This window comes from Phacochoerus africanus, chromosome 10 (genome assembly GCF_016906955.1).
Source record: "Phacochoerus africanus isolate WHEZ1 chromosome 10, ROS_Pafr_v1, whole genome shotgun sequence".
NCBI classification, from domain to species: Eukaryota; Metazoa; Chordata; class Mammalia; order Artiodactyla; family Suidae; genus Phacochoerus; species Phacochoerus africanus.
In genome coordinates this window covers 85,092,374-85,111,052 of record NC_062553.1, presented here as the reverse complement: position 1 = coordinate 85,111,052, position 18,679 = coordinate 85,092,374, and the positions used below count along the sequence as shown (strand labels likewise).

Below are 18,679 nucleotides of genomic sequence, written 5' to 3'. Positions count from 1 at the left end.
TTTGTGTCTATATGTATCAAAGATATTGGCCTATACTTTTCTTTTTTGGTGGTATCTTTGTCTGGTTTTGGAATTAGGGTGACGGTGGTATCAGGAAACGTCGTTGGGAGTGTTCCTTCTTCTTCAACCTTTTTAAAACATTTAATGAGGATGGGCACCAGTTTCTCTTTGTCTGTTTGGTAGAATTTGCCTGTGAAGCCATCTGGTCCTGGATTTTTATTTGTAGGGAGTGTTTTTATGACATTACCTTTTATTCTTGCACCCCAAAAAATCACATACCTGGGAATACACCTGAACAAGGAGGCAAAGGACCTATATGCTGAGAACTATAAAACATTAATCAAGGAAATTAAAGAAGATGTAAAGAAATGGAAAGATATTCCATGTTCCTGGGTTAGAAAAAATTAATATTGCAAAAATGGCCATACTACCCAAAGCAATCTACAGATTCAATGCAATCCCTACCAAATTACCGATGACATTTTTCACAGAAATAGAACAAACATTCCAAAAATTTATATGGAACCATAAAAGACCCAGATTTGCCAAAGCAATCCTGAGAAACAAAAACCAAGCAGGAGGCATAAATCTCCCAGACTTCAGGAAATATTACAAAGCCACAGTCATCAAGACAGTGTGATACTGGTACCAAAACAGACAGACAAACCAATGGAAAAAAAGAGAGAACCCAGAAATAAACCCTAACACCTATGGTCAATTAATCTTTGACAAAGGAGGCAAGAACATAAAATGGGAAAAAAACAGTCTATTCAGCAAGAATTGTTGGGAAACCTGGACAGCTGCATGCAAATCAATGAAACTAGAATACACCCTCACACCATGTATGGAAATAAACTCTAAATGGCTTAAAGACTTAAATATAAGACAAGACACCATCAAACTCCTGGAAGAGAACATAGGCAAAACATTCTCTGACATCAACCTCATGAATATTTTCTCAGCTCAGCCTCCCAAGGCAACAGAAATAAGAGCAAAAAATAAACCAATGGGACCTAATCAAACTGATAAGCTTTTGCACAGCAAAAGAAACCAAAAAGAAAACAAAAAGACAACTTGCAGAATGGGAGAAAATAGTTTCAAATGATGCAACTGACAAGGGTTTAATAATATACAAGCATCTTATACAACTCAACAGCAAAAAAGTCAACCACCCAATGGAAAAATGGGCAAAAAACCTGAATAGATATTTCTCCAAGGAAGATACACAGATGGCCAACAAGCACATGAAAAAATGCTCAACATCCCTGATTATTAGAGAAATGCAAATCAAAACTACCATGACATACCAGTCAGAATGGCCATCATTAATAAGTCCACAAATAACAAATGCTGAAGGGAGTGTGGAGAAAAGGGAACCCTCCTGCACTGTTGGTGGGAATGTAAGCTGGTACACCCACTATGGAGAACAGTATGGAGGTACCTTAGAAAACTATATATAGAACTACCATATGATCCAGCAGTCCCACTCTTGGGCATATATCCAGACAAAACTTTCCTTAAAAAGACACATGCACCCGCATGTTCATTGCAGCTCTATTCACAATAGCCAACACATGGAAACAAACCCAAATGTCCATCGACAGATGACTGGGTTAGGAAGATGTACATATACACATTGGAACACTACTCAGCCATTAAAAAGAACGAAATAATGCCATTTGCAGCAACATGGATGGAAGTAGAGAGTCTCATACTGAGTGAAGTAAGTCAGAAAGAGAAAGATAAATACCACATGATATCACTTATAACTGGAATCTAATATACAGCACAAATGAACTTTTCCACAGAAAAGAAAATCATGGACTTGAAGAATAAACTCTTGGTTGCCCAGGGGGAAGGAGAAGGAGCGGGAAAGATTGGGACCTTGGGGTTAAGGGATGCAAACTATTGCTTTTGAAATGGGTTAGCAATGGGATCCTGCTGTGTAGTGCTGAGAACTATGTCTAGATACTTACAATGCAGCACGACAATGGAGAAAAAATTATGTATACATGTATATGTAAGTGGGTCCCCATGCTGTACAGTAGGGGAAAAAAAAGTGTTTTGGGGGAAATAACAATAAAAACTAAATTAAAAAAAAACTGAAATCATATAAATATGTTTTCAGAACATAGTGGTATTAAACTAGATTTCAATAACAGAAAAATATCTACAAAAGGCAAATATTTCAAAAATTGACAACACACTCGTATATAATCACTGGGGCAAAGAGGGCATCACAAAAGGAATTAGGAAATAATTTGAATTATGAAAGTAAAAAACAATATCAAAATTTGTGAAAAGCAACAACTAATGTAGTACTTACAGAAATTTAGTATGCTAATATTATAAAAATCTCAAATCTATGACCTAATCTCTTATCTTAGGAAACTAGAAAGACTACATTAAAGTCACAGCAAGCAGAAAGAAAAGAATAGCATAAATAAAATCAGAAATCAATGTGACCAAAAATTAAAACAATTAAGAAAATCAGGAGTTCCCATCATGGCTCAGAGGAAACAAATCCAACTAGGAACCATGAGAGTTCGATCCCTGGCCTCCCTCAGTGAGTTAAGGATCCGGGGTTGCCATGAGCTGTGGTGTAGGTTGCAGACATGGCTCGGATCTGGCATTGCTGTGGCTGTGGCATAGGCTGGCAGCTACAGCTCCGATTTGACCCCTAGCCTGGGAATCTCCATATGCCCCAGGTGCAGCCCTAAAAAGACAAAAAAGACAAAAAAAATTAAAAAAAAGAAAGAAAACCAAAAAATTTAAAAGATGTTTCTTGCAAAGATAAATAAAATTGATAAACTTCTAGTCAGACTAACCAAGAAAAAAGAGAGAAGCCATAAGTTACTAACATCAGGAATGGGGGTAGGGACATAACTACAGGAAAAAAAAAAACTTAAATGATAAAAAAATCTGTATCTTCTTCTTATAAAATTCTTATAGAATCTTCATATTCTATAAAAATATGAAGATAAAAGTGTAACTTAATAAACAACAAGACCCTACTGCATGGCACAGGGAACTACATTCAGTATCTTGTAATAAATTATAATGGAAAAGAATCTGAAAATACACACACACACACACACACACACACACACACACACACACAGATCTATAACTGTATCACCTTGCTGTACACTAGAAACTAACACAACATTGTAAATTAACTATACTTCAACTTTAAGAAAGTGTAATGAAAATAAAATTGAACAGTTTATTGAACAAAAAAAACAACTAAATCTCATTCAGGAAGAAATGTATAATCTGAATAGTCTTATACCTATTATGAAACTTGAATTCATATTTAAAAGCAACAAATAAAACTCCTGGCTAGGTGCCTTTCCTGATGAATGTTAGCAAAAACTTGAAGAGCAAATAATAAAAGTCTACACAAACTCTTCAGGAAAAACAAAAATGAGAAATAGCTACAACTCATTTTATAAGGCCAACATTATCCTAATGTACAATAAAAGATGCTACAGAAAAAAAAATACAGACTAATATCTCTATGAACTTAGAATCACAAATTATTATCAACCAAGTCTTAGCTATAGCAAACCTAATTCAACAATGTAAAAAAGGGGTTTATCTTAGAATAAGCCAGTGTACAGAAGGGTTTATCTAGGAGTGCAAAGCCAGTTAAATATTCAAAAATACATCAATGTGATTCACTATATCAACAGATTAAAAAGAAAAACATACAATTATTTCAAAGACACATAAAAAGTAACTGACAAAATTCAATATTCAGAAAATCAAAACTCCAATCCAAAAAATTTTTTTAAAACTCTCAGCAGTTTAGGAATTGAACTTGATAATGGGCATCTCCAAAAATGTTATAGCTACCATCATTACTGGATAATAAGAGACTCAATACTTGACTGCTAAGGTCAATAATAATGTAAGAATTTCCACTCTCATCTTTCCTCTTCAATATTATGCTGGAGGTTATAACCAATGCAATAAGGCAAGTAAAAAAAATAAAAGACACACAGATTGGAAAGCAACAACTAATGTTTCTTTTCGCATACAATATGAATGTATATGTAGAAAATACCTAAAAATATATACCAAGAAAAGTTAGAAATAAGTTTATCAAAGATGCACAATAGGAGTTCTCTGGTGGCCTAGTGGTTAAGGATCTGGCGTTGTCACTACTGAGGCTTGGATTCAATCCCTGACCTAGGAAATTCTGCATGCCACAGGTGCAGCCAATAAAACAATAAACACAAGACAAAAAATCAACAATGAACAATATAAGGTCAATTTATATAAAAATCAATTGTCTATAAACTAGCAATGAAAATTAAAAATATAAAATTTTTAAAAATATATTTATTACAGTTCCAAAAAAAAAATCTAGAAATCAAACAAAATATGTACAGAATCTGTATGCTGTAATCAACAAAACATGTATAAAATAAATAAAATATGATAAAATAAAATGAGGATATATACAATGTTCATGGATTGAAAGGCTCGTTGTTAAGATGATTTTTTTCTAAACTGACCTACAGATCATTAGGAAAATACAAATTAAAACTGTAATGAACTATTATTATGTACCTATTTGAATGACTGTAATTAAATATTTTAAAGTTATCAATATTAATATCTGATAAGGATATGGACCAATTGTATTTCTCGCACATTGTTTGTGGGAAGGCAAAATAGTACAGCCACTTTGGAAGAAAATCTGGAGGGTTTTTTAATGAAGTTAAACACGGCCTGGGTCATACTATATAAGACAGAAATCTCACTCCTGCTTTTTTACTTAAGACAAATGAAACTTAGGATCACACAAAAATCTGTGGTTTTTTTTAACCTAAAAATTCAAAATCATCCAAAATTTCTTCAAATGATGAATGGATTCATCACACTAAATCAAATCTGTAAAGTGGACTGCTAATAAAAAGGAGTAAATCACTAAATGCCCACAAAACTCAGTAAATCTTAAGCACATTATGATGAAGGAAAGAAAGCTAATTCAAAGTGCTACATACTCTATGATTCAATTTACATGGCATCTGGAAAAGGCAAATAATAGAAACAAAACAGATCAGTGGTTTCTAATGATTAGAATTGGAGAAGAGAAGTTGACCATAAGGGTGTAGAAGAGAGAAGATTATGAGGCAATGAAAGTGTTCTGTACCTTGGCTGTGGTAGCGAGTCTATGACTGCTTACATTTGTCAAAAGTTCTAGAACACACACGGAAAAGCATGAATTTTACTGTAGTAGATTAAAACAGTGAATATAAAACAAACAAACAAATGAAGAGATATTAGAAAACAGAGCAGGCGGCCAATAAATATTACTAGACTAGCATTATTTATTTTAATAATATTTACTATTATTAATACAGTTAGACAAATGTAAGGTGGCCTAAAGAGGGACAATTGGAAGGCTTTGATAATAACCATTTCATCAAGAGGAATGCAGAGACATAAAAGGAAGCAAACAAAAGAAAACAAAAACATTCAATAAAGAAGTGAGAAGAATAAACTGGGAAAGAAATTGATATATACGAGCCAAGAGTCCAAATTATCAAGTCAATTTTTAATTGACAAACTTAAGTTTGATCTGAATGGGCCTCAATAAATAGGGATGCCTTCAAGTTTGAGATGGAGGATAGGGAAGCAGTAAAAGGGGCTTCTTTGGAAGAGCAGTTCTCAGCATCACTTGTGTATTCAGCCATAAAGCAGGGAGGGTACCCAAAGTAAGGTAAGACCACAGGGAAAGGGATGCAGGCAGGTGTACTGGGAATCAGAGCACCTGAGCCACTGGGTGCAGAGCCAGGCTTCTGACTGCAAGGTACACAGGAGGAAAAACTAAGGCTATGTTCCAGAAAGCCAACCGGACTCAGACTTAACTGACGTGACTGCAGCCTGGTGCTCATTGTCTAAATGCATACCATCAGTAACCCAGACACCAGTATGCAGACAAGCAGCAAACACTACCAGAGGTCCACTCTCTTGGTGAGTCTTTTGATAAAAGGTACCAAAATAGAGTCGGGGGTGAAAGGAGAGTCATTAACCATACTATGTGGCTGGGCTCTCACTGGCTCTGTGTTCAAAATCACTCTTCAAAGATGGAGAACAAGGACCCAACTGTGCATGAACACAAAACAAAACAAAACAAAAAAAATCAAAGGGGTTAAGATAATTATCTCAGGAGATACCTGTGACTGCTTCATAGAGGAGATGTTATTTAGTCAGACTTTAAGAGATTTGTACATCAAAAAGGTGGGTAGAGATAAAAGGAAGGGGGAGGAGAAAAGGGGGAGGAAGGAAGGGAGAATGAAAGAAAACAAGGAAGAAAATATTGAAAGTGGAGGCAGTACAAGCCAAGACCTAAAGCCACACATGTAGAATATGCATAAATAACAGGAAATTAGCTAATCTGATGGAAGCAGAGTGCATGAAGCAGCAACAGGAAGTGGGCACGCTATCACTGAATGAAATCATTCACAGGGAGGCATAGCCACTCCTGCTTGGGATGGTAGACGTGGTGTCTGTAAACCAGGGGCTGGGGCAATCTGGGTTACCTACTTCCTGGCCCTGTTCATAGCCTCACTCAATTAAACCAATATTAATTGAGCAACTATCATGCCTAACACCATGCAAAGTACTATAATTCAGAATTAATATGTTACTATGTCTTTAAGTGGGATTTACATTTGGATGGCAGGCTCCAAAATATCCTCAAGAGGAGAAGAAAATAGTTTGAGTAAAAAGATTAATGAATCTGCCTTTGAGGCTTTGCCTCCAAGGCACAGAATCAATAAGCACTTTCTGAATGTTTGGTATCAGCAATAGTCTGTACTAGTGATTATGACTTACATTCTCGAATTTCGCTTTGTTTCCTTTTTACTTTCTCTTCTTTCTTTTCTTTCTAGAACTGAATATATGTAGTCAGTGTGCAAGTCAAGAGACAAACTGCAAAGAAACCACATTGCAAGCCACCTGAGATTGAGCCTGTTCAAAAGTTTATCCAGGGTCAGAGAGGGAAAGAGTTAGGGAGCTGGGATTTAACTCCAGCTTCAAAGCTTTAAAACTATTGGTTTTACAGTGAGCAAAATATCATCCCTGAAAATTACAATTTATAGAAATTAAAAGACTTGTCATTTGGTTGAGAAAATTCCTCCTGAAAGAGGAAACAATAATGTTCAATTCTGTGCCAGATAACATGTTCCCCAGGCACCAACTCATTTTAAGACAGGTGATTATTCAATCTGGCTATATTACCATTTCCACTTTCTGCCCTACTTTTGTGTTTTCATGTTGATCATTTTACTTTCTTTTCCTTTTAAGCCAGTTTCAATTAAGATTTCTAATTAGATTCCAAATTTGAGACACATCTCTAGTAGAAAGCAAATGGCAAGAGGAGTAACTAGGGGACAGCTGTCTCTTGTCTTTCTGGGGCTGAAACAAGGCTTTCTGGGGATGTTTCTAAGTTATGCAATCCTAGGGAATTTTTCATGAGTTTTTTTCTTACTTTCCATAATAGTTAATTAATTTGAAAGACTGAATTACACAGCAAAGTGCCCCAGTTATACATATATATATATACACATGTATGTATGTATATATACATTCTCTTTCTCACATTATCCTCCATCATGTTCCATCACAAGTGATTAGATATATAGTACAGCAGAAATTGACAGAGCATTGTAAAACAATTATAATAAAGTGGGTTTTTGTTTTTTTTTTTTTTTTTTTAAAAAAAGAAAGATTCTGAATTGCTCTAAAAAGTCAATGTCCTTCCCAACACAGATCCTGAGAACCTCTCTTCTGGGATGACCTGCAGTTAACACAACACTCTGAGTCCTTGAAACTTCTTTCTGCAAATACTAAATCTTTATGTTTTAAATCAAATCATTTCTTCAAGTGCAAAAGTAGGCACTACCCAAAGTCATCTTCTATACTTAGGGACTTTTTTAAATTATGAGAATTTTACAAATCAGGGAGAATAAGCACATTCAGTGGAAAGGAAAAAGATTCAGAGCAGCTAAGATGCAGAAAGTATGGTTTTGTTTTGTGCGTGTGTGGTTTTCCTTTGTTTGATTTAAGAGAACAAATATCACTAACAATGAAAATTAGTGATAAACTCTTACTCCAGGGCTCCTTATTGGTACTTAAGACTATATTTTCACATGTAAAGTATAACCAGGATTTGAAGCAATTAATCATATAATTCAGGTCAAGAAATATCTTCTGCCTGAAAAAGCTAAACCACCAAAGCAAACATTTCTTTTTTTCTGGCTTGCGTTATCTAGGTTCTAGAAAACTGGCTAACATAATTTACTGTGCTTAGCCATAAAATAGGTCAAGTTACCTAAAAGCAGGCCTCTGTCAGGAATATAAGGAACCCTTTAAAATACATATTTCCAAGACAGAAACTTTTGAAACATTTCCTAATGTAAACCTGGACATTTTGGTTAAATATCCAGTTAAATAAAGGTATACACACACATATACACACATATATACATATATAAATATATGTATATTTACTACAGAACTTCTCAGTACTTATATTATGTTAATATATATTAACCCCTAACCATTTCTTTCCTTTTTTGGTGGGGAGGGCATTCCATGGCATATGGAGTTCCTGCACCAGGGGTCAGATTCAAGCCACAGTTACAACCTATGCAGCAGCTCAGCAACTGCTGTATCCTAAAGGATACACTGTGCTGGGCTGGGCATTGAACCTGCATCCTGGTGCTGTAGAGACGCCACCAACCCCACTGCACCACAGCAGTAACTCTGACCCCAAACCATTCTATACAGAACATTTCATGGAACCAGTATTCAGACACACTAAGAACCTCTTTGCACAGTCATAAGCACACCCCCCCCCCCCACTTTTTTGTCTTTTGTCTTTTTAGGACCGCACCTTCGGCATATGGAGGTTCCCAGGCTAGGGGTCGAATCAGAGTTGTAGCCACTGGCCTATGCCAGAGCCACAGCAATGCTGGATCCAAGCCACGTCTGCAACCTACATCACACCTCATGGCAATGCTGGATCCTTAATCCACTGAGCAAGGCCGGGATTGAACCCACAACTTCATGGTTCTTCAATAGGATTCATTAACCACTGCCCCACAACAGGAACTCCAAGCCTTTTACACTGTAATTTGGCAGGAGATGCAGGAGGGTGGGGTTGGGTGGTAGATTTGAGAACTTCTATATTCAGGGGACCAGGAGAGAAGACCAAATGGTAAATGACAGAGCACAGAAATGCTAAGGGCAGAAAGTGGTCAAGCAGAGCTGGTCTGCTAAAGACATCTCATCCACAGCATTAAGGCCCTATTGCCATATTCACGTTCATCCCACTTTCAACCCCACTTCATCTCATGCTTCTCTCCACCTCTGTGACTTCGCTACAGCCACTTGATCCTTTTTTTTCCCTTCATTATTTTCTCTATTCAATGCTCTTCCATCTTCCTGCGACCCTTTTCCTGACACTTCACCTCTTAGTTTAAACATCTTCCAAAGAAATACCCTCTGATTGGCCCATCAACAGTAGAGTCCTTCCTTATCTCCCACAGAACTCTGCAATTACCCTTCATAGCATTTATCATAGTTTTATGCACTATAGATACTTGCTTATTTATTTCATGTCACGTTCACTGGACTGTGAGCACCATGAAGGTGAGAATGGACCTTGCCTGTTTTGTTCAAGTCTGTAAAAATCACCAAATGCCTCATAGATGAGTGTTCGCCATATAACTGGTCTTTAATAGATATGTATTGACTTAGTAATATTAGTAAATTTGTTAATTCCTTCACATTTCTGCCAAGGTCTGGCCTAGCTGAAATCTTCAAAACTGATTTAATATATGCTTAAAAATCATTTCCTCTTTAGGATATGGTCAGCCACCTACAATATGCAGTCACACGCATTCTAAGACACCAAACTGGCCTTTCTATAAAATATTTTAAATGAAACGGGCTATAAGTTTGAATTAATCATCAATCTCAATGAATATTATTGATCAATTACTGAGAATCACTCTTGTACCTGCTTCCTTGTTGTATTCCTCAAATAGCTCTGCTCTTTGATTATTGTTTTGCTGACCTCAGAGCTCTGGAAAGAACAAAAAGACAAAATGTTAAGATTTGGTGTTTCACTGGGAACTCCTTTTCTAAAACATGCCTGGCTAAAATATTTGATTTGCTCATAATGCCCATTCTTCCAAACTTGAGAACTTACGTCCTGATCACACATGCCATGGAATATAGCTATTTCTTGTTTGTATTCCAAACAAGACTCTGCTTTGTTCAGCTCACAGGGGTCCGCTAGAAAGAACTCCAGCTGACTCATTTATTTGCTTACTGAGCCAAGCGCTCGTCCAAAGTACATGGACCAACTCCTGTATTTCCCATAATCATTGGGCAGGCAAGGGTTAGCCCAGCAGGTGCGAGTCACTCAAATGCTACACATTCCAAAGACAGATCTACCTTTAGAATTGGCCTTAGGCCAGCTCCTGGAAGATAACCTTTGAGCTCTTGGAATACTCTGACTGATGAGAGAGTTTCTGTATGTTTGAGGTGTCTGCTGCTCTAGTTGGACCAGACACACTTAGGGTGAACACCTGTTTTGGCTTGGGAGAAGGGGCGGCTAAAGTCTGAATAGCTGAGGTCCGTCATCTGGGGCTGCAGACTTCTGTGACTGACCCCAGTTAACTCTAGAGACCAGAGCTTGGCTGAGCTTCCCTGGCTGACCACACTTCACACGCGTCCTCACGCTGTTGCCGAGAGCATTGAGCACACACCCATGGGACCTGCTGGGAAAGGACACCTGGAAGTTAGCAGCCGGACTTTGCCTCATGTGCCCTTTCCCTTCACTGGTTTTAATCTGTATCCTTTCGCTGTAAGAATCCATGACTGTGAGTATAACAATTTTTCTGAATCCTAGGGAACCCTTTCAGCAAATCATCTAGCCTGAGGGTAGACTTGAGGACCCACAACAAAACCCCCTCTGATGTAGGTACCATTATTACCCATATTTCATAGACCGAGGAATTGGCCAAGAAAGGAAAAGAAACTCAGACTCTCACAGCTAGTTTAAGCATCAGTATTTAAAATGGAACCCAAGGATCTGGTTTGGGTGTTTTATCACTATGCCATGCGGTTTATTAAAATATTTGTTATTATGTGTCATTTGATAAGTGTATCCAAAAATGCCATCTGGTTCTTATCTTATTATCAGGAATGATAATTTTCAAATTATAAATTTACTACCAATTACTAAGATTTCATTTTATCTGCTAAAAAGAGAGCAACAACGTTTATTGAGTTAAAGTTTCTTTTTAACTCTTGTGCTTTATCCAAAACAAACTTTCTTCCAGTCATGTCGTGTGATTTAAGATTTTCTCACATCCTCCTATATTTCTTCCCATTCTATATGACTTTTAATATGGGAGTATAAAAACTACAGAGTCAGCTTTATTCTTCTATTGAAGTATATAGTTGCTGTACAATCATATATATGTTATATATATGTGCTATATATGTTGTATATTTTACATATATGTTACATATATATAAGTTACAGATATGCAGTATGGTGATTCACAGTTTTAAAGCTTATATTCCATTTATAAGATATAAAATAAAATGTTGGCTATATTCTCCGTGTTATACAACACATCCTTGTATCTGATTTTATACCTAACAATTTGCACCTCTGACTCCTCTATCCCTGTATTGCCCCTCCCAGCTTCTCCCAACTGGTCTCTACATCCATCTGCTTTTTTTTGTTATATTTACCAGTTTGCTATATTTTTTAGATTACACTTGAGAGTCAGCTTTAAATCATACCAGGTTCTTATTTAATTTGGGGAAAACAAAACACCTTATCACAATTTTTCTTAAAGTTTCTAATTCTTTGAGTCTGACAGATCCAGAGATGCTTTTAAAGAGAAGTGTTGTGAAAAATAGATTCATAATAGGAGGAAACATGAAGCTACCACTCAGTAGCTACCAAAGAAAACCATCTACTGATTTCTAAACACAACAGGTAAAAATAATATGACAGTTACATAGAGACAGCATGGGTCTGCTACATTAAGCTTTTTTTCAGGTAGACTCTGAAAAAAACACATTGGTCTAATTGATCATTGTCATTAGGTGTCTGAGGTAGGCTTTATACATGAGGCCTTGTTCTAACACTTGAACAAAACTGTCATTCTCTTATCTCTTTTTAATCTACCTAAAACTAAGTATTGTCATCTGTCTTTCCCATGGTGGATTACTGTGTCTTGTTCTTACCATCAAAACAAACTACACATCCCTTGATAGGTTAGCATGTCATTATATCTGCCAAGATAATGAGTCCACCTTGCCATGTGGATGTCTAGAGGCCAGCATTCTCTCAGAGTGTCAGACAAACCCTTAAAATAACTTCCAAAAAATACAAGTAAAGCATGCAGAGGAAGGGCACCACCTCACACAGTGAGGTACATGGATGAGGTGCATGGAATATAAACTTGGTGACTGTGCAAATTCAAAGGATAAAAGTTTATGACTCAGAAGGATCTCTTGTGTTATATGAGCCCAATCTTTCATACTTGTTTTGTCCCCATTATGTTGTTATTACTTGCCAGCTTCCATCATGTAGCAAGAACCAGTATTTACCCAAACCTGTCAAAGTACTGATCACCTTAAATAAACATCCCACAGAGTTAATGCAATCAAAAGCCTATTTAACACCTATCATGACCTTCACAATAAATGATCAAATATAATACATGCCTTAATTAAAACAGAAATGTTTTCTTTAAGTAGAAAATAGAAAAGTCTATCTTAATTTCTTGAACGCTAAACTAAACTAAACATCATTGATTAGGAATAAAATACAGCATATTAAAGAAATGGAATAGTCTCTATTGGGCTCCACCTTATGCTTCTTTGGGTTCTATTTCCATTCCCTCGTGGCCCTAAATGGGGCTCTTGTGACCCACATTCTGTCTCTACTTCCCTGGAGTCCTGGTGTGGTGGGAATATAGCTAAGGTCAGAGCTGGCTCTTTGCTTTTTCCATGTGCCCCATGAAAGAAAGCTGGGCTTGAGATGCCTTGTTGTTCATCCCAGAAAGCCTGGTGATTCTAGGTCAAGAGCCCCCTTCAGTGGGAGGTTTTGGAATATTATGCCAAAGTCAGGAACTGAGTAGGGTAGAGTTTAGAAAAAACCAGGGAGAGATCATGGCATGGATGTCAGGAAACTGTATAGTATGGAGGCCCTCATATATTTGTCCCCTAAAAGATCCAGGAGTTTAAATCTATATATGTAGATTCTTAGGCCATATATATAGTCTGTGAATTCAGTAGTTAAAACCTGATTCACACTCTCTCTTCAAGCCTTAATGGCAGAGTAGTAACAATATTGTTTATTTAAAAGGCTCTTTATTAAGATCAAATTAAATCATTCCAATAATATTAGTTGTACCTATCATGTAATACACATTCAATAATTAGATATAGAGCTTTTATTTAAACTATTAAACAAAAACGAAACCTAGATGCTAAGGTTCCCTGAAGGCTCAACAGGTTAAGGATCGGGCATCACCACTGCTGTGGCATGGTTTCAATCTCTGACTCAGGAATTTCCGCATGCCTCAGGCTCAACCCAAAGAAAAAATTAAAAAAAAAAAAAAAAAGAAAGTCCAGGGAGTTCGCGTTGTGGCGCAGTGGAAACGAATCCGACTAGTATCCATGAGGATGCAGGTTCAATCCCTGGCATCAATCAGTGGGTTAAGGATCTGGCATGGCCATGACCCTTGGTGTAGGCTGCAGATGTGGCTCAGATCCCATGTTGCTGTGGCTGTTGTGTAGGCCAGTGGCTACAGCTCTGATTCAACCCCTAGCCTGGGAACTTTCATAATTCCATGGGTGCTGCCCTAAAGAGCAAAATAAATAAATAAATAAGTCCATACGCTAATATGTCAATGCATTGACAGCAAATTTTGTGTATGTGTGATGGATTTGGCTATTGAAAACCTTTAGCATATCTCTTCTATGTTTGGGAAATTTCCCACTTTATATGTTTATACATCACCAGGATGGATGCCCAAAATCCACTTCTCATTCATTCCTCCTTATAGGCTGAAAGTCTAAATTATCCTTGAAGGGTTGGATACATGGTGAGAATGCTAAGGTAGAAGCCTGTGACCAAGGCTTTTTTTATCCTTGTACAAGGCTTCAATTTATTTATTTATTTATTTATTCATTACTGAAGTATGGTTAATTTATAATGTTATGTTAATTTCTGGTGCGCAGCAAGATGATTCAGAAATATACATATATATTTTTCTTTTTCATATTCTTTTCCACTATAGTTTATTACAAAATATTGCATGTAGTTCCCTGTACTACACAGCAGGACCTTGTTGATCTATTTTATATACAGTAGCGTGTATCTGATAATACCAAACTCCTAACTTATCCCTCCCCACCTTTTCACCTTTGGTAAACATAAGTTTGTTTTCTTTTTTCTTCTTCTTCTTTTTTTTTTTTGGTCTTTCCAGGGCCATACCTGTGGCATATGGAAGTTCCCAGGCTAGGGGTCAAATCTGAGGTGCAACTCCAGGCCTATGCCATGGTCACAGCAATGCCAGTTCTGAGCCATATCCGTGACCTACACTGCAGCTCACGGCAACACCAGATCTTTAACTCACTGAGTGAGGCAGATTGAACCCTGAACCCCCATGCTCATGGATACTAGTCGGGTTTGCATAAGGTAGTTTTCTATGTCTGTGAGTCTGTTTCTGTTTTGTAAGTAAGTTCATTTATATCATATTTTATATTCCACATGTGAGTAATAATCATATGGTATTTGCCTTTCTCTGATTCACTTAATATGATAATCACAAGGTCCATCCATGTTGCTGCAAACAGCATCATTTCATTCTTTTAATGGCTGAGTAATATTCCATTGTATATATGGACCACATCTTCTTTACCCATTCCTCTGCTGATGGACATAAAGGTTGCTTCCATATCTTGGCTATTGTGAATAGTGTTGTTATGAACACTGGAGTACATGAATCTTTTTGAATTATAACTATAAACTATACTTTTGGCACATGAAAATTCTTCAGTTTAGAAGCACATGCCTCACTGAATCCATTTGGCGATCCATTCTGAGAGCTGACTTCTCTGCCAGCATTCAGAGTCAGTGGGGCAGAGGATCTACCATCCAGCTCATGTGAGAGCAGTGGAGCCTGTGCCAGGGAAGTAACCAGAGTTTGTCCTAGAGAGGTGCTCATGTGGATATATATGCACATATATTACATAGATATACATAATATATGTATATATACATATAATAATAGTTTATAAATGTGTTGGTATAAAGATAGGTATAATAACATATAATAAAATTCTTCCAAACTAAACAATTTTTTCCTTTGGATTTTAAAAGAAATTAAGACATTTTCATGGCCCATAAAACGCTGCAATTCATTGGCACTGTGCCTATGTCCCTGATAGAAAAGTCAGCCCTACTTGATACTTTCAGATTAACTCCTTCTCTCTTAAACTATCTAGAGTCTCTTCTACATTTGGACTGTGAAACCTGATGATACAGATGACAAAACTACAGTGAAGTTTTTACTTTTTTTTTTTTCGACATTTTAAGAATCCTCAAATTTTTTGACACAGCATGCATTACTTATTAAAGGGAAGATGATATATTTGGAAAAAGAAAAGCTGACCAATTAATGTATCATCAATAGTTAACAGCCTTAAATAACAAATTTTACATATGTATCTCAGAATCTCAAACTAGAAAGGTATTGCAAAGATCACTGTGGGAAAAAAGATGGTATAGTCCTACCATCTCTCAGTCATTTAAATCAGTTCTACCCCATCTCCCAGCCAAGGTGTCAAAATCAGTGATAACTCGGCTTAGTAGTTCATGATCTCAGAAATAAAATCAAACATCCTATCTCTTGATATCTCTGACTATGAGAAAGCTCTTCTTTAATTTTGAGTCAAAATATGTTTATTATTGAAACTTTCTTTTTTTTCCCGTGAATGTGTCTCCAACATCTAAAAATTCCTTGCACTCTCATTTTAGATACCCAATATCAATGCCTTGGAATTGATGCCTTCATTGCATAGAAACCCAACTCAAAAAAATTTTATAATGATTTTGTAACTATTTATAACTATTGCCCACACTTGATACTTTGATTCCATATTAGTCTATCATTTTCTTGGTAACCCTTTCCTCCAAAGCAGAGATGTGAATTGCTAGATCAGAAGAACTATTTCTTATTCTTTCTCTTCAGATCAGAAACATCTTTTTTTTTTTTTGACTCTCATCAGAGGAAAACAAGTTGTACTGGGCCATAGTTTTAAAATAAATTTGAGTTTTACAATAAAATTGGATCCAAAATAACAAAATTCAGATGTTAGTACTTTAGAAAGGAAAACCTTTCTACTTTGTGTTTTTCTTGAAGCAGCTAGCCAGACTGAAATCATAAAAACTGCACAAAACTAGGAATCTGGTGATATAGACCCTAATTCCTGATTCTACTAATACACCCCATGTAATCTACAAAATCCAGATCCCATTAATATTTAATGAGGATGTCTAATAAAGGATTATATACCTAAGGCATTTACCTCATGAAGTAACTTAGTATAAAACTGTTGAGCAATTTACATTCAAGATTCCCTTTTAACCAATGAACAGAATATTAAATGGGATTGAAATCCAAAGTACACCACCATTCTTTACCCATCTGATCACCATCAGTATGCATTTTTGTGTTCTTAGAAACCGATGCTGTCAACAAATGATTAGATTAAGAAGAATATATATTAACACATTACTCAGCCATAACTAATGGAATACTACTGTCATAAAAAAAGAAACAGTTTTCAGCAACGTAGCTGGACCTAGAGAATATCATGTTTAGTGAAATGTCAGACAGAAAAAGACAAATATTATATCACTTATATATGGAATCTAAAAAAATAACACAAATGAATGTACATACAAAACAGAAACAGACTCAAGAGATATAGAAAACCAACCTGTTTACCAGAGGAGAGAGGGAAGGGGGAGGGGTAAATTGGAGGTAGGGGATTAGCAGATACAAACTACTATATTTAAAATAAATAAGCAACAAATAGTGAACAGCACAGAGAATCATACCTATTATCTTGTAATAACCTATGGAGGAATGTAATCCACAAAAATACTGAATCACTATGCTATACATCTGAAACTAACACAGTCTTGTTAATCAACTGGACTTCAACTTTGAAAAGTTACAAAGTCATCAATCCAAATTTTGCTGAGAAGAGCTGGGAAGGAGTTCCGTGTTACAAAGTCCTTCAGGAACCCAGGCTAAGAGAGGCCTCACCATCTTTCAAACAAGTGGCTTAGTCACTCTGAACATGGAATTCTAGCAGGGAGACTAGGGAAGAGAGGGGATGGGGTCACATGGGAGCTCTTACAAGCCAGGTCTGGATAGGACATGATGTGCCTGGGGTAAGAGGACCTGAGCAGCCATAACTCTACACCTTAGAGGGGAACCAGAATCTCTCAGGCCAGCTGGCCATCTCCATCTCAGTCCAGCATAGTTAAAGATTTTGTGAGTCACAATTAGTCCAAGGCAGTTTGCATACATTTGTCTCTATCAATGCCAAGACTAAATAATGTAGTAGGTAAAATGAATGATTTGGTATTCAAGGCTTTGATAAAATTGGCATCAGAATTTATTGAAGATGAGAATAATCTAAAGAATGAGGTTATTGTAAGCTGCAAGCACTTCAGAGCGGATAGATAAGAGGATTTCAGGAGAAATGTAGTTCTGGATGAGAAGTGTCAGAAATGTCTTCAGGGCAAAAGTCATATTAAAAAGGGGAATTTTTAGGACTGCTATTTTCATAGTCATATAATAGGCATATTATGTGATATAATAAGATAAAAATACTCTTTAGACTGATAGTCAGAATATTTTTTGACCTGTCTTTTTCCAGTGTTCTGTTATGGATCTTCTCTCAACCATTTCTACAATGGCTTTTGTTCTGTGGTCTCTGTAAATTTCCTGTCTGGCGGCAGCTTTCATCAGGCTGCTACCCACTGGAACTTCATCAGTCCAACAAAGCCTCTTCATATATATGCTAGGAAAATGTTTTCCCCCTTGGAATTCTCACATTATTTACATTATGGTGGCTTGCCATGTGGTTATTTAATTGTATGTTGTTAAACGAATCATTTTTTGATTCTATACTATCATATCTCCTCATAGGTGGTAAGGGATTAAACTGTTACTGAATGAATGACTGAAAAAGTCAACAGATTTATACATTAAACAAGTGGTTTCATGGGTTTTGTTTTTTTGTTTTTGTTTTGTGTTGTTTTGCTGTACTCATGGCATGTGGAAGTTCCCGAACCCACACCACAGCAGCAGCCTGAGACACTGAAGTGACAATGCCATATCCTTAACCTACTGAACCACAGAGAACTCCTAAACAAGTGATTTTTAAACATATTGCATACCAGTACTACTTGGGGATTCAAGAGTCTCAGTCATAGAATTTTGCATGTCAAAAAAACTCCCAGGTGACCTCATTTCATTAGCTTTGGGAAAAACAGATGACTGATTCTGTTGAATCTAAGGTAAAACTGTTCAATCACATT

The 18,679-nt window shown here is 36.5% G+C and overlaps 1 protein-coding gene across 5 annotated transcripts in view; it reads right to left on the bottom strand.

The window, feature by feature from the left end:
* The window catches only part of INPP4B (inositol polyphosphate-4-phosphatase type II B), a 694,433-nt gene that overhangs the window by 357,640 nt on the left and 318,114 nt on the right, over positions 1 to 18,679 (bottom strand). For 4 of the 5 annotated variants that reach the window (XM_047798897.1, XM_047798899.1, XM_047798894.1 and 1 more), the window contains exon 3: positions 10,043 to 10,108. The exons of the other annotated variant lie outside the window; for it this stretch is intronic. The gene's annotated coding sequence lies outside the window, so the exon portion shown is untranslated. The remainder of the gene's footprint in view (positions 1 to 10,042; positions 10,109 to 18,679) is intronic. 5 annotated transcript variants of the gene reach the window in all.